Source organism: Lampetra planeri, unplaced genomic scaffold, assembly GCF_965212315.1.
Source record: "Lampetra planeri unplaced genomic scaffold, kcLamPlan1.2.h2 scaffold_689, whole genome shotgun sequence".
NCBI lineage: Eukaryota > Metazoa > Chordata > Hyperoartia > Petromyzontiformes > Petromyzontidae > Lampetra > Lampetra planeri.
The window spans coordinates 22,924-40,743 of NW_027615512.1; the positions used below are offsets into that span (position 1 = coordinate 22,924).

General features: G+C 57.0%; 1 long non-coding RNA gene across 1 annotated transcript; it reads right to left on the reverse strand.

Moving 5' to 3' along the window:
* Window positions 1-503: 503 nt before the first annotated feature.
* LOC144741743 (uncharacterized) lies at window positions 504-13,297 on the reverse strand. Its single transcript, XR_013590038.1, has 5 exons — window positions 13,212-13,297; window positions 11,070-11,127; window positions 5,353-5,438; window positions 4,011-4,072; window positions 504-776 (listed from the first exon to the last, which is right to left on the reverse strand). It is a non-coding gene; the product is annotated as an uncharacterized LOC144741743 (long non-coding RNA).
* Window positions 13,298-17,820: the final 4,523 nt, after the last annotated feature.

Genomic DNA, 17,820 nt, shown 5'->3' on the forward strand with positions numbered 1-17,820 from the left:
TCTCCCCGTGTCTCTCTCTCCCCGTGTCTCACTCTGTGGTAGACGCAGCGGCGAGGATGAACGGCCTCAGCAAGGCCTGGCACTGCTCCGTTGTTAACTCGGCGGCCCCCACTCTGGCCAGCTCCTCCAAAAACACTTCGGACACGTGTCTCCCCCCCCCCGTGTCTCTCTCTCTGCCTCTCTCTCTCTCTCCCCGTGTCTCTCTCCCCGTGTCTCTCTCTCTGTCTCTCTCCCCGCGTCTCCCCCCCGTGTCTCTCTCACTCTGTGGTAGACGCAGCGGCGAGGATGAACGGCCTCAGCAAGGCCTGGCACTGCTCCGTTGTTAACTCGGCGGCCCCCACTCTGGCCAGCTCCTCCAGGAACACTTCGGACACGTGTCTCCCCCCCCCCCCGTGTCTCTCTCTCTGCCTCTCTCTCTCTCTCCCCGTGTCTCTCTCTCCCCGTGTCTCTCTCTCTGTCTCTCTCCCCGTGTCTCTCCCCGTGTCTCTCTCCCCGTGTCTCACTCTGTGGTAGACGCAGCGGCGAGGATGAACGGCCTCAGCAAGGCCTGGCACTGCTCCGTTGTTAACTCGGCGGCCCCCACTCTGGCCAGCTCCTCCAGGAACACTTCGGACACGTGGAATCGGAGACCAGCCGGAGCTCGCGGGGAGAGCGTCGGGCAGAGCGGGGAGAGTGGGGAGAGTGGGGAGAGTGGGGAGGAGAGTGGGGAGGAGAGGGTGGGGAGAGCCGGGGAGAGCAGCACTGACTCGAGGCTCACACACACCCTCTCCAGCAGGCTGAGGGGGGCAGGGAGAGAGAGAGAGACAGAGACAGAGACAGAGAGACACAGAGAGAGACAGGGAGAGAGACAGAGAGAGACAGAGTGAGACACAGAGTGAGACACACAGGGAGAGGGAGAGAGAGGGGGAGAGGGTCAGAGAGAGAGTGGGATAGTGAGTGAGGGGAGACACAGAGAGAGACAGGGAGAGACAGACAGAGAGAGACAGAGTGAGACACAGAGTGAGACACAGAGAGAGACAGGGAGAGACAGAGACAGACAGAGAGAGACAGAGAGAGACAGAGTGAGACAGAGAGAGAGACAGAGAGAGAGACAGAGAGAGACAGAGTGAGACACAGAGTGAGACACAGAGAGAGACAGGGAGAGAGAGGGGGAGAGGGTCAGAGAGAGAGTGGGATAGTGAGTGAGACACAGAGACACAGAGACACAGAGAGAGAGACAGAGAGAGACAGAGAGAGACAGAGAGAGACACGGAGAGACAGGGAGAGAGACAGGGAGAGACAGAGAGAGACAGAGTGAGACACAGAGAGAGACAGGGAGAGAGAGAGAGAGACACACAGAGAGAGACAGAGAGAGACAGGGAGAGAGACAGAGAGAGACAGAGTGAGACACAGAGTGAGACACACAGGGAGAGAGAGAGAGAGGGGGAGAGGGTCAGAGAGAGAGTGGGATAGTGAGTGAGGGGAGACACAGAGAGAGACAGGGAGAGACAGAGACAGACAGAGAGAGACAGAGTGAGACAGAGACAGACAGAGAGAGACAGAGAGAGACAGAGAGAGAGACAGAGAGAGACAGAGAGAGACAGAGTGAGACACAGAGTGAGACACAGAGAGAGACACAGAGAGAGACAGGGAGAGAGAGGGGGAGAGGGTCAGAGAGAGAGTGGGATAGTGAGTGAGACACAGAGATACAGAGACACAGAGTGAGACACAGAGAGAGACAGAGACACAGAGACACAGAGAGACAGAGTGAGACACAGAGAGAGACAGAGACACAGAGACACAGAGAGACAGAGTGAGACACAGAGAGAGACAGAGACACAGAGACACAGAGAGACAGAGTGAGACACAGAGAGAGACACAGAGACACAGAGAGACAGAGTGAGACACAGAGAGAGACAGAGACACAGAGACACAGAGAGACAGAGTGAGACACAGAGAGAGACAGGGAGAGAGAGAGAGAGACACAGAGAGAGACAGAGACAGAGAGAGAGTGGGATAGTGAGTGAGACACAGAGACACAGAGACAGAGAGAGAGAGACAGAGAGAGACAGAGAGAGAGACACAGGGACACAGAGAGAGAGACAGAGTGAGACACAGAGAGAGACAGGGAGAGAGAGAGAGGGGGAGAGGGTCAGAGAGAGACAGAGAGAGACACAGAGAGACACAGGGAGAGACAGAGAGAGAGACAGTCAGAGAGAGTGAGAGAGACAGACAGAGACAGAGAGAGACAGACAGAGACAGAGAGAGACAGACAGAGAGAGAGACAGAGAGACAGAGAGAGACAGACAGAGAGACAGAGAGAGACAGAGAGAGACAGAGAGAGACAGAGAGAGACAGGGAGAGACAGGGAGAGAGACACAGAGTGAGAGAGAGACAGAGTGATAGAGTGAGAGAGACAGACAGAGAGACAGACAGAGACAGACAGACAGAGAGTCAGAGAATCAGTCAGGGAGACAGACAGAGACAGACAGAGACAGACAGAGTGATAGACAGAGAGATGGGGGGAGAGAGACAGAGAGAGACACGGGGAGAGAGACAGGACAAGTTAATGTTAATACTGCCGATGATGATGCTGCTGATGATGATGCTGATGATGATGATGCTGCTGATGATGATGCTGCTGATGATGATGCTGCTGATGATGATGCTACTACTACTGCTGATGATGATGATGATGCTACTGATGATGATGATGATGATACTGATGATGATGCTGATGATACTGATGATGATGATGCTGCTGATGATGATGCTACTGATGATGATGCTGATGATACTGATGATGATGATGATGCTACTGATGATGATGCTGATGATACTGATGATGATGATGATGCTACGGATGATGATGATGATGCTACTGATGATGATGCTGATGATGATGCTACGGATGATGATGATGATACTGATGATGATGCTGATGATACTGATGATGATGATGATGCTACTGATGATGATGCTGATGATACTGATGATGATGCTGATGATACTGATGATGATGCTGATGATACTGATGATGATGCTGATGATGATGCTGCTGATGATGATGATGATACTGATGATGATGCTGATGATGATGCTGCTGATGATGATGCTGCTGATGATGATGATGCTGCTGATGATGATGATGATGCTGCTGATGATGATGCTGCTGATGATGATGATGATGATGCTGATGATGATGATGATGATGCTGATGATGATGATGCTACTGATGATGATGCTACTGATGATGATGATACTGATGATGATGATACTGTTGATGATGCTGATGATGATGCTGATGATACTGATGATGATGATGATGCTACTGATGATGATACTGATGATGATGATGCTACTGATGATGATGCTGATGATACTGATGATGATGATGATGCTGATGATGATGCTGATGATACTGATGATGATGATGATGCTACTGATGATGATGATGATGATACTGATGATGATGATGATGATACTGATGATGATGATGATGCTACTGATGATGATACTGATGATGATGATGCTGATGATGATGCTGATGCTGATGATGATGATACTGATGATGATGCTGATGATGATGCTGATGATACTGCTGATGATGATGATGCTACTGATGATGCTACTGATGATGATGCTACTGATGATGATGCTGATGATACTGATGATGATGATGATGCTGATGATGATGCTGATGATGATGCTGATGATACTGATGATGATGATGATGCTACTGATGATGATGATGATGATACTGATGATGATGCCGATGATACTGATGATGATGATGATGCTGATGATGATGCTGATGATGATGATGCTGATGCTGATGATGATGATGCTGATGCTGATGATGATGATGCTGATGATGATGATGATGCTGATGATGATGCTGATGATGATGCTGATGCTGATGATGATGCTGATGCTGATGATGATGATGCTGATGATGATGCTGATGATGATGATGCTGATGATGATGATGCTGATGATGATGATGATGCTGATGATGATGATGCTGATACCTTTCCTCCCAGTTTTTCCTTTTCAGCATGAAGAGCAACTGACGGAGAAATCTCCGAACGAGCTGAAGACAGAGACACCATCACGTGAGTGAGTGAGTGAGTGGGTGAGCGGGTGAGTGAGTGAGTGGGTGGGTGAGTGAGTGAGTGGGTGAGTGAGTGAGTGGGTGAGTGGGTGAGTGAGTGAGTGGGTGAGTGAGTGGGTGGGTGAGTGAGTGAGTGGGTGAGTGAGTGAGTGGGTGGGTGAGTGAGTGAGTGGGTGAGTGAGTGAGTGGGTGAGTGGGTGAGTGAGTGAGTGGGTGGGTGAGTGGGTGGGTGAGTGGGTGGGCGAGTGGGTGGGTGAGTGGGCGAGTGGGTGGGTGAGTGGGTGAGTGAGTGAGTGAGTGAGTGGGTGAGTGAGTGAGTGAGTGGGTGAGTGGGTGGGTGAGTGGGTGGGCGAGTGGGGTGGGTGAGTGGGCGAGTGAGTGGGTGAGCGAGTGAGTGGGTGGGGTGAGCGAGTGGGTGGGTGGGTGAGTGGGTGGGTGGGTGAGTGAGTGGGTGGGTGAGTGGGTGGGTGAGTGGGTGGGTGAATGGGTGGGTGAATGGGTGGGCGAGTGGGTGAGTGGGTGGGTGGGTGAGTGGGCGAGTGAGTGGGTGGGCGAGTGGGGCGAGTGAGCGGGTGAGTGGGTGAGTGAGTGAGTGGGTGAGTGAGTGAGTGGGTGAGTGGGTGGGCGAGTGGGTGGGAGGGTGAGTGGGTGGGTGGGTGAGTGGGTGAGTGAGAGAGTGGGTGGGTGGGTGAGTGAGTGGGTGGGTGAGTGGGTGGGCGAGTGGGTGAGCGAGTGGGTGAGCGAGTGGGTGAGCGGGTGGGTGAGCGGGTGGGTGAGCGAGTGGGTGAGTGGGTGGGTGAGTGAGTGAGTGAGTGAGTGGGTGGGTGGGTGGGTGAGTGGGTGGGTGAGTGGGTGGTTGGGTGGGTGAGTGGGTGGGTGGGTGAGTGGGTGGGTGGGTGAGTGGGTGGGTGGGTGAGTGGGTGGGTGGGTGAGTGGGTGAGTGGGTGGGTGGGTGGGTGAGTGGGCGAGTGAGTGGGTGGGTAAGTGGGCGAGTGGGTGGGTGAGTGGGTGGGCGAGTGAGTGGGCGAGTGAGTGGGTGAGCGAGTGAGTGGGTGGGTGGGCGAGTGGGTGGGTGAGTGATTGGGTGGGTGAGTGGGTGGGTGGGTGAGTGGGTGGGTGGGTGGGTGGGTGAGTGGGTGGGTGGGTGGGTGAGTGAGTGAGTGGGTGGGTGGGTGAGTGGGGTGAGTGAGTGGGTGAGTGAGCGAGTGCTCTGTATTGATGTTGGTGGTGGTGACCTCCCGACCACCGTCACAACTCACCATGTAGAACTTATCCAGTCTCAGGCGGTCGATTCCGTTCCACTCGCGGCTCAGCGTCACCCAGAATGCAGCGACAAATAGAATCTCTACAACCAGAAACAGTCACCAAGTCACTCACCAAGTCACTCACTCACCCAGCCACTCACTCACCCAGCCACTCACTCACCCAGCCACTCACTCACCCAGCCACTCACTCACCCAGCCACTCACTCACCCAGCCACTCACTCACCCAGCCACTCACTCACCCAGCCACTCACTCACCCAGCCACTCACTCACCCAGCCACTCACTCACCCAGCCACTCACTCACCCAGCCACTCACTCACCCAGCCACTCACTCACCCAGCCACTCACTCACCCAGCCACTCACTCACCCAGCCACTCACTCACCCAGCCACTCACTCACCCAGCCACTCACTCACCCCAGCCACTCACTCACCCAGCCACTCACTCACCCAGCCACTCACTCACCCAGCCACTCACTCACCCAGCCACTCACTCACCCAGCCACTCACCCAGCCAGTCACAAAGTCACTCACCAAGTCACTCACCCAGCCGCTCACCCAGCCACTCACAAAGTCACTCACCAAGTTACTCACCCAGCCACTCACAAAGTCACTCACCCAGCCACTCACTCAGCCAGCCACTCACCCACCCAGCCACTCACTCACCCAGTCACCCACCAAGTCACTCACTCACTCACACCACCCAGCCACTCACCCACCCAGTCACCCACCCACCCAGCCACCCAGCCACTCACCCACCCACTCACCCACCCCCAGCCACTCACCCACTCACCCAGTCACCCACCAAGTCACTCACTCAGTCACCCACCCACCCAGCCACTCACCCACCCAGCCACTCACCCACCCAGCTACTCACCCACCCACACCACTCACCCAGTCACCCACCAAGTCACTCACCCAGTCACCCACTCACTCACCCACCCACCCAGTCACTCACCCAGCCAGCCACTCACTCACCCAGTCACTCACCCACCCACCCACTCACTCACCCAGTCACCCACCAAGTCACTCACTCAGTCACCCACCCCAGCCACTCACCCACCCAGTCACCCACCTACCCAGCCACTCACCCACTCATCCACCCACCCACTTCACTCACCCAGTCACCCACCCAGTCACCCACCCAGTCACCCACCCAGTCACCCACCCAGTCACCCACCCAGTCACCCACCCAGTCACCCACCCAGTCACCCACCCACTCACTCACCCACTCACTCACCCCAGCCACTCACCCACTCACTCACCAAGTCACTCACCCACCTCACCCACCCAGCCACTCACCCACCCACCCAGTCACCCACCCACCCAGTCACCCACCAAGTCACTCACTCACTCACCCACCCACCCACCCCACTCACTAAGTCACCCACTCACCCACTCACTCACCAGCCACTCACTCACTCACCCAGCCACTCACTTACTCAGTCACTCACTCAGTCACTCACCCAGCCACTCACCCACTCACCCACCCACCTCACCTACCCACCCATCCCCACCCACCCAGCCACTCACCCACCCACTTCACTCACCCAGTCACCCACCCAGTCACCCACCCACTCACTCACCCAGCCACTCACCCAGCCAGTCACCCACCCAGTCACGCACTCAGTCACTCACTCAGTCACTCACCCACTCACTCACCAAGTCACTCACCCACCTCACCCACCCAGCCACTCACCCACCACCCAGTCACCCACCAAGTCACTCACTCACTCACCCACCCACCCACCCACTCACTCACTAAGTCACCCACTCACACCACTCACTCACCCAGCCACTCACTCACTTACCCAGCCACTCACTTACTCAGTCACTCACACACCCACCCACCCACCCACTCACACACCCACTCACACCACTACTTACTCAGTCACTCACTCACCCACCCACTCACCCACCCACCCACCCACCCACCCACCCACTCACCCACCCACCCACCCACCCACTCACCCACCCACTCACACACCCACTCACACACCCACTCACACACCCACTCACCCACTTACTCAGTCACCCACTCACCCAGCCGCTCACTCACACAGCCGCTCACTCACCCACTCACCCAGCCACTCACCCAGCCACTCACCAAGCCACTCACCAAGCCACTCACCAAGCCACTCAGCCGCTCACTCACACAGCCGCTCACCCAGCCACTCACCCAGCCGCCCACCCAGCCACTCACTCACTCACCCACCCACCCACTCACTCACCCACCCACCCACTCACTCACTCACCCACCCACCCCACTCACCACCACCACTCACCCACCACCCACTCAGCCACACACTCACTCACCCACCCACCCACCCACCCACTCACCCACCCACCCCACTCACCCACCCACCCACCCACTCACCCACCCACTCACCCACTCACACACCCCCTCACTCACTCACTCACCCACTCACTCACCCACCCACTCACCCACCCACTCACACACTCACACACTCACCCACCCACCCACCCACTCACCCACCCACCCACCTCACCCACCCACTCACTCACCCACCCCACTCACCCACCCACCCACCGCACACCCACTCACCCACCCACCCACCCACTCACTCACCCACCCACTCACCCACCCACTCACCCACCCACACACTCACCCACCCACTCACTCACCCACACACTCACCCACCCACTCACTCACCCACCCACTCACCCACCCACCCACCCACTCACCCACCCACCCACTCACTCACCCCACCCACCCACTCACTCACTCACCCACTCACCCACCCACACACTCACCCACCCACTCACCCACCCACCCACTCACTCACTCACTCACCCACCCACCCACTCACTCACTCACCCACCCACCCACCCACTTCACTCACCCACCCACTCACCCACTCACCCACCCACCCACCGCACACCCACTCACCCACCCACCCACCCACTCACTCACCCACCCACTCACCCACCCACTCACCCACCCACCACACACTCACCCCACCCACTCACTCACTCACCCACTCACCCACCCACACACTCACCCCACCCACTCACCTCACCCCCCACTCACCCACCCACCCAACTCACCCACCCACCCACTCCACTCACTCACCCACCCACCCCACTCACTCACTCACCCACCACTCACCCACCCACCACACTCACCCACCCACTCACCCACCCACCCACTCACTCACTCACTCACTCACCCACCCACCCACTCACTCACTCACCCACCCACCCACCCACCCACTCACTCACCCACCCACTCACCCACCCACTCACCCACCCACCCACTCACCCACTCACTCACTCACCCACTCACTCACTCACCCACCCACCCACTCACTCAGACACTCACTCACACAGCCGCTCACTCACCCACCCACTCACCCACCCACTCACTCACCCACCCACTCACTCACCCACCCACTCACTCACCCACCCACCCACCCACCCACTCACCCACCCACCCACCCACCCCCCACCCACTCACTCACTCACCCACCCACTCACTCACTCACTCACTCACTCACACCACCCACTCACCCACCCACTCACTCACTCACTCACCCACCCACCCACTCACTCACCCACCCACTCACCCACCCACTCACCCACCCACACACTCACCCACCCACTCACCCACCCACTCACCCACCCACCGCACCTAGACTCACGTACTCACCCACCCAACCACTCACTCACCCCACCCACCCACTCACCCACCCACCCACACACCCACCCACTCACTCACCCACCCACCCAATCACCCACCACCACCCACCCACCTCACTCACCCACTCACCCACTCACTCACCCACTCACTCACTCACCCACCCACCCACCACCCACCCACCCACCCACCCACCCACTCACCCACCCACCCACCCACTCACCCACCCACCCACCCACTCACACCACCCACTCACCCACACACCCACCCACCCACTCACCCACCCACCCACTCACCCACCCACTCACCCACCCACCCACCACCCACCCACCCACCCACCCACCCACTCACACACCCACCCACTCACCCCACCCACCCACCCACCCACTCACCCACCCACCCACCCACCCACTCACCCACCCACCCACTCACTCACCCACCCACCCACCCACTCACCCACCACCCACTCACTCACCACCTACCCACTCACTCACTCACCCACCCACCCACCCACCCACTCACCCACCCACCCACTCACCCACTCACCCACCCACCCACCCACTCACTCACTCACCCACCCACCCACCCACTCACTCACTCACCCACTCACCCACCCACTCACTCACTCACCCACCCACCCACCACCCACCCACTCACCCACCCACCCACCCACTCACCCACCCACCCACCCACCCACTCACCCACCCACCCACCCACCCACCCACCCACTCACCCACCCACCCACTCACCCACACCACCCACCCACTCACTCACCCACTCCACCCACCCACACACCCACCCACCCACCCACCCCACCCACCCACTCCACCCACTCACTCCACCCACCCACTCACTCACCCACTCACCCACTCACTCACCCACCCACTCACTCACCCACTCACTCACTCACCCACCCACCCACCCACTCACCCACTCACCACCCACCCACCCACTCACCCACCCACTCACCCACCCCACCCACCCACCCACTCACTCACCCACCCACCCACCCACCCACCCACTCACCCACCCACCCACTCACCCACCCACCCACCCACCCACTCACTCACCCACCCACTCACCCACCCACCCACTCACCCACCCACCCACTCACCCACCCACCCACCCACCCACTCACCCACCCACCCACCCACCCACCCACCCACCCACTCACTCACCCACCCACCCACCCACTCACCCACCCACCCACTCACTCACCCACCTACCCACTCACTCACTCACCCACCCACCCACCCACCCACTCACCCACCCACCCACTCACCCACCCACCCACCCCACCCACTCACCCACCCACCCACTCACTCACTCACCCACTCACCCACCCACTCACTCACCCACTCACCCACCCACCCACCCACCCACCCACTCACCCACCCACCCACTCACCCACCCACCCACCCACCCACCCACCCACTCACCCACCCACCCACCCACCCACACCACTCACCCACTCACCCACACCCACCCACCCACTCACCCACCCACTCACCCACCCACTCACCCACCCACCCACCCACTCACCCACCCACCCACCCCACTCACCCCACTCACTCACCCACTCACCCACCCACCCACTCACCCACCCACCCACTCACCCACCCACCCACCCACCCACCCACTCACCCACCCACCCACCCACCCACCCACCCACTCACCCACCCACCCACTCACCCACACCACCCACCCACCCACTCACTCACTCACTCACCCACCCACCCCACCCACTCACCCACTCACTCACCCACCCACTCACCCCACTCACCCACCCACTCACCCACCCACACCACCCACTCACCCACTCACTCACCCACTCACCCACCCCACCCACTCACCCACTCACCCACCCACCCACTCACCCACCCACACACCCACTCACTCACTCACTCACCCACCCACTCACCCACCCACTCACTCACCCACCCACCCACCCACCCACTCACACCACCCACTCACCCACCCACCCACTCACCCACTCACCCACCCACCCACCCACGCACCCACCCACTCACCCACCCACCGCACACTAGACTCACGCAAGTCTTCGCCGTGCAGGCAATGTAGAAGAGATGACAAATTGTCACAAAGCTCCTCCTGTGGGAGAGACACACGGGGAGAGAGAGACACGGGGAGAGAGAGACACGGGGAGAGAGAGAGACACGGGGAGAGAGAGACACGGGGAGAGACACGGGGAGAGACACGGGGGGAGAGAGACACGGGGAGAGAGACACACACGGGGAGAGAGAGACACGGAGAGAGACACGGGGAGAGAGAGACACGGGGAGAGAGAGAGACACGGGGAGAGAGAGAGACACGGGGAGAGAGAGAGACACGGGGAGAGAGAGACACGGGGAGAGAGAGACACGGGGAGAGAGAGACACGGAGAGAGACACGGGGAGAGACACGGGGAGAGAGACACGGGGAGAGAGAGACACGGGGAGAGAGAGACACGGGGAGAGAGACACGGGGAGAGAGAGACACGGGGAGAGAGACACACGGGGAGAGAGACACGAGGAGAGAGACACGGGGAGAGAGAGACACGGGGAGAGAGAGACACGGGGAGAGAGAGAGCACGGGGAGAGAGACACGAGGAGAGAGACACGGGGAGAGAGACACGGGAGAGAGAGACACGGGGAGAGAGACACGGGGAGAGACACATGGGGAGAGACACACGGGGAGAGAGAGAGACACGGGGAGAGAGAGAGACACGGGGAGAGAGTCTGAGTGAGTGAGTGTCTGAGTGAGTGTCTGAGTGAGTGAGTGTCTGATTGCGTGTCTGAGTGAGTAAGTGTCTGAGTGAGTGAGTGTCTGAGTGAGTGTCTGAGTGAGTGAGTGTCTGAGTGAGTGAGTGTCTGATTGCGTGTCTGAGTGAGTGAGTGTCTGAGTGAGTGTCTGAGTGAGTGAGTGTCTGAGTGAGTGAGTGTCTGAGTGAGTGAGTGTCTGAGTGAGTGTGAGTGAGTGAGTGTCTGAGTGAGTGAGTGTCTGAGTGAGTGAGTGTCTGAGTGAGTGAGTGTCTGAGTGAGTGAGTCTCTGAATGAGTGTCTGAGTGAGTGTCTGAGTGAGTGAGTGTCTGAGTGAGTGTCTGAGTGAGTGTCTGAGTGAGTGTCTGAGTGAGTGAATCTCTGAGTGAGTGAGTGTCTGAGTGAGTGAGTGTCTGAGTGAGTGAGTGTCTGAGTGAGTGAGTGTCTGAGTGAGTGAGTGTCTGAGTGAGTGAGTGTCTGAGTGAGTGTCTGAGTGAGTGTCTGAGTGAGTGTCTGAGTGAGTGTCTGTCTGAGTGAGTGTCTGAGTGAGTGTGTGTCTGAGTGAGTGAGTGTCTGAGTGAGTGAGTGTCTGAGTGAGTGTCTGAGTGAGTGTCTGAGTGAGTGTCTGAGTGAGTGTCTGAGTGAGTGTCTGAGTGAGTGAGTGTCTGAGTGAGTGTCTGAGTGTCCTGAGTGAGTGACTGAGTGAGTGACTGAGTGAGTGACTGAGCGAGTGTCTGAGCGAGTGTCTGAGCGAGTGTCTGAGTGAGTGTCTGAGCGAGTGAGTGTCTGAGTGAGTGAGTGTCTGAGTGAGTGAGTGTCTGAGTGAGTGTCTGAGTGAGTGAGTGTCTGAGTGAGTGAGTGTCTGAGTGAGTGTCTGAGTGAGTGAGTGTCTGAGTGAGTGTCTGAGTGAGTGAGTGTCTGAGTGAGTGAGTGTCTGAGTGAGTGTCTGAGCGAGTGAGTGTCTGAGTGAGTGAGTGTCTGAGTGAGTGTCTGAGTGAGTGTCTGAGTGAGTGAGTGTCTGAGTGAGTGAGTGTCTGAGTGAGTGAGTGTCTGAGTGAGTGTCTGAGTGAGTGAGTGTCTGAGTGAGTGAGTGTCTGAGTGAGTGTCTGAGTGAGTGAGTGTCTGAGTGAGTGAGTGTCTGAGTGAGTGAGTGAGTGTCTGAGTGAGTGAGTGTCTGAGCGAGAGTCTGAGCGAGTGTCTGAGCGAGTGTCTGAGCGAGTGTCTGAGTGAGTGTCTGAGTGAGTGTCTGAGTGAGTGAGTGTCTGAGTGAGTGAGTGTCTGAGTGAGTGAGTGTCTGAGCGAGTGAGAGTCTGAGCGAGAGTCTGAGCGAGTGTCTGAGCGAGTGTCTGAGCGAGTGTCTGAGTGAGTGAGTGTCTGAGTGAGTGAGTGTCTGAGTGAGTGTCTGAGTGAGTGAGTGTCTGAGTGAGTGTCTCTCACCTGAATCAAGGGTTTGTCCTGAGACCACAAACAATAAAATAGTCCCTTCCAAAGCTTCAGAAGATCTTCAAAATTTAACACTCCTAGACACACAAACGGGGAGAGAGAGAGAGAGACACGGGGAGAGAGAGAGACACGGTGAGAGAGAGAGACACGGTGAGAGAGAGAGAGACACGGGGGAGAGAGAGAGAGACACACGGGGAGAGAGAGAGAGACATGGTGAAAGAGAGAGAGACACGGGGAGAGAGACACGGGGAGAGAGAGAGACACGGGGAGAGAGAGAGACACGGGGAGAGAGAGAGACACGGGGAGAGAGAGAGAGAGACATGGTGAAAGAGAGAGAGACACGGGGGAGAGAGACACGGGGAGAGAGAAAGACACGGGGAGAGAGAGAGACACGGGGAGAGAGAGAGACACGGTGAGAGAGAGAGACACACGGGGAGAGAGAGAGACACGGTGAGAGAGAGAGACACACGGTGAGAGAGAGAGACACGGTGAGAGAGACACGGTGAGAGAGACACGGTGAGAGAGAGACACGGTGAGAGAGACACACGGGGAGAGAGAGACACGGGGAGAGAGAGACACGGGGAGAGAGAGACACGGGGAGAGAGAGAGAGACACGGGGAGAGAGAGAGAGAGACACGGGGAGAGAGAGAGAGAGACACGGGGAGAGAGAGACATGGTGAAAGAGAGAGAGACACGGGGAGAGAGACACGGGGAGAGAGAAAGACACGGTGAGAGAGAGACACGGTGAGAGAGAGACACGGTGAGAGAGAGACACGGTGAGAGAGAGACACGGTGAGAGAGAGACACGGTGAGAGAGAGACACGGTGAGAGAGAGACACGGTGAGAGAGAGACACGGTGAGAGAGAGACACGGTGAGAGAGAGAGAGACACGGGGAGAGAGAGAGACATGGTGAAAGAGAGAGAGACACGGGGGAGAGAGACACGGGGAGAGAGAAAGACACGGGGGGAGAGAGACACGGGGGAGAGAGAGAGACACACGGGGAGAGAGAGAGACACGGTGAGAGAGAGAGACACGGTGAGAGAGACACGGTGAGAGAGACACGGAGAGAGAGAGACACGGTGAGAGAGAGAGACACGGGGAGAGAGAGAGACACGGGGAGAGAGAGACACGGGGAGGAGAGAGACACGGGGAGAGAGAGAGAGACACGGGGAGAGAGAGAGAGAGACACGGGGAGAGAGAGACATGGTGAAAGAGAGAGAGACACGGGGAGAGAGACACGGGGAGAGAGAAAGACACGGTGAGAGAGAGACACGGTGAGAGAGAACACGGTGAGAGAGAGACACGGTGAGAGAGAGACACGGTGAGAGAGAGACACGGTGAGAGAGAGACACGGTGAGAGAGAGACACGGTGAGAGAGAGACACGGTGAGAGAGAGACACGGTGAGAGAGAGAGAGACACGGGGAGAGAGAGAGACATGGTGAAAGAGAGAGAGACACGGGGAGAGAGACACGGGGAGAGAGAAAGACACGGGGGGAGAGAGACACGGGGAGAGAGAGAGACACATCGGGGAGAGAGAGAGACACGGTGAGAGAGAGAGACACGGTGAGAGAGACACGGTGAGAGAGACACGGAGAGAGAGAGACACGGTGAGAGAGAGACACGGGGAGAGAGAGAGACACGGGGAGAGAGAGACACGGTGAGAGAGAGACACACGGTGAGAGAGAGAGACACGGTGAGAGAGACACGGTGAGAGAGACACGGTGAGAGAGAGACACGGTGAGAGAGAGACACGGGGAGAGAGAGACACGGTGAGAGAGAGACACGGTGAGAGAGAGACACGGGGAGAGAGAGACACGGGGAGAGAGAGACACGGGGAGAGAGAGACACGGGGAGAGAGAGACACGGGGAGAGAGAGACACGGGGAAAGAGAGAGACACGGTGAGAGAGAGACACGGTGAGAGAGAGACACGGTGAGAGAGAGACACGGTGAGAGAGAGACACGGGGAGAGAGAGACACGGGGAGAGAGAGACACGGGGAGAGACACACGGGGAGAGAGAGACACGGGGAGAGAGAGACACGGGGAGAGAGAGACACGGGGAAAGAGAGACACGGGGGAGGGAGAGGACACGGGGAGAGACACAGACACACGGGGAGAGAGAGACACAGGGAGAGACACGGGGAGAGAGAGGACACACGGGGAGAGAGAGACACAGGGAGAGACACGGGGAGAGAGAGACACACGGGGAGAGACACAGATTAATCAAACACGTAATAAATGATTACACCTTACCGTATACGAGATGTTAACCATATTCAATATATTATCTCCCTCGCCTGCTATGCAGATGCCTGCTGCTGCTGCTGCTGTATATGTTGGAGTCTGCGTCTCTCTCTCATCATCATCACGGTGGCTATGAGATGTTGACTACCTCGCCTGGTACACAGGAGGTCGTGGGTTCGATCCTGAACCCTTTTACGATGCCTGCTGCTGTATATGTTGGAGTCTACGTCTCTCTCTCATCATCATCACGGTGGGCTATGAGATGTTGACTACCTCGCCTGGTACACAGGAGGTCGTGGGTTCGATCCTGAACCCTTTTTACGATGCCTGCTGCTGTATATGTTGGAGTCTACGTCTCTCTCTCATCATCATCACGGTGGCTATGAGATGTTGACTACCTCGCCTGGTACACAGGAGGTCGTGGGTTCGATCCCGACACTGACGATGCCTGCTGCTGTATATTTGGAGTCTGCGTCTCTCTCATCATAATCATCATCATCACGGTGGCTAGGAGATGTTAACTACCTCGCCTGGTACACAGGAGGTCGTGGGTTCGATCCCGACCCTGACGATGCCTGCTGCTGCTGTATATGTTGGAGTCTGCGTCTCTCTCTCTCATCATCATCATCACGGTGGCTAGGAGATGTTGACTACCTCGCCTGGTACACAGGAGGTCGTGGGTTCGATCCTGAACCCTTTTACGATGCCTGCTGCTGTATATTTGGAGTCTGCGTCTCTCTCTCTCATCATCATCACGGTGGCTATGAGATGTTGACTACCTCGCCTGGTACACAGGAGGTCGTGGGTCTCTGCGTGGGTCTCCATGAGGAGTATGGGTCCTCTGAGTATGGGAGTGAGTGAGTGGGGTGAATGAGTGGGTGAGTGGGTGAGCGGGTGAGTGACTGAGTGGGTGAATGGGTGAGTGGGTGAGTGAGTGGGTGGATGAGTGGGTGGATGAGTGGGTGGATGACTGTGCGAGTGGGTGAGTGAGTGGGTGAGTGAGTGACTGGGTGAGTGGATGAGTGAGTGGGTGAATGGGTGAGTGGATGAATGAGTGGGTGAGTGAGTGAATGAGTTGGTGGGTGAGTGAGTGGGTGGGTGAGTGGATCAATGGGTGAGTGACTGGGTGAGTGAGTGGGTGGATGAGTGGGTGAGTGTGTGAGTGAGTGGATGAGTGAGTGTATAAGTGAGTGAGTGGGTGAGTGAGTGGGTGAGTGTGTGAGTGGGTGAGTGACTGAGTAAGTGAGTGAGTAAGTGAGTAAGTGAGTGAGTAAGTGAGTGAGTAAGTGAGTGAGTAAGTGAGTGAGTAAGTGAGTGAGTGAGTGTCTAAGAGCTTAATCTCATCGGATTTCGACAGAATAAATACAGCTTCTGATTCTATTAACAATAAACGTATGACAAACATGAACAACAGTTGTCACTCGCGTAAACAATACTAAACATTAACATTACAATTACATTTTGATTAAAATTAATGTAATAAATTATCAAGATTAGCAGCGGGCCTAGTCTTAGTGCCGGCCTTACGGAGCCTCCGGCCTTTCCTGGCTGACTCCGCGGGGGGCCTAGCGCAGGGCGAGCGGCGAGTTAATCTAGGAAAACTGCCGGCATGGGATAAACTCTATAAATGTTTAGAATTAATCATTTAAATTCCCCTTTTCCAACAGCTCCCCGTTATTCAAGTACGGTTAAATCGCGTCCGTGAGTTTATTTTTACACTTTCCGAGGTTTCAATTAACACCCCTCCACCCAAAAACATATAAATAAACACGCGTGCCGAGGCCTACATTTTTATTGAGCCTACGGCCTTGCCTAGTGGCCCTCGCGGAGGCCTAGCGCAGGGCGAGCGGCGGCAAGCCCAGGAAATTGGGGGGTTGAGCGCCCACGTGTTCCCGTACAAACTTGAAGTTTTCCGTAGAAACTTGGGTTAATATTCCTACAGGGTGCTCCAGATGTCCGTCAGAAACGTAATTATTTAGTAAAGGGAGCAACAATAACAAACTAATGGCGGTAAGTCAATTAATTGGGTGCGTCACAAGAGTGTGAATATTTGCACTGAGGGAGAAATCCGAAGAGTTATGAAGCTCTGCCATGGATGTTCAAGCGAGGCCACGGGGTGAGTGAGTGGGTGAGTGAGTGGGTGGGTGAGTGACTGAGTCGGTGGGTGGGTGAGTGAGCGGGTGGGTGAGTGACTGAGTGGCTGTGTGAGTGACTGAGCGGGTGGGTGACTGACTGAGTGACTGAGTGGGTGAGTGACTGGGCGATTGACTGTGTGACTAAGTGGCTGAGTGGCTGAGTGAGTGACTGAATGGTGAGTGACTGAATGGGTAAGTGACTGACCTCACCCACCCACCCACC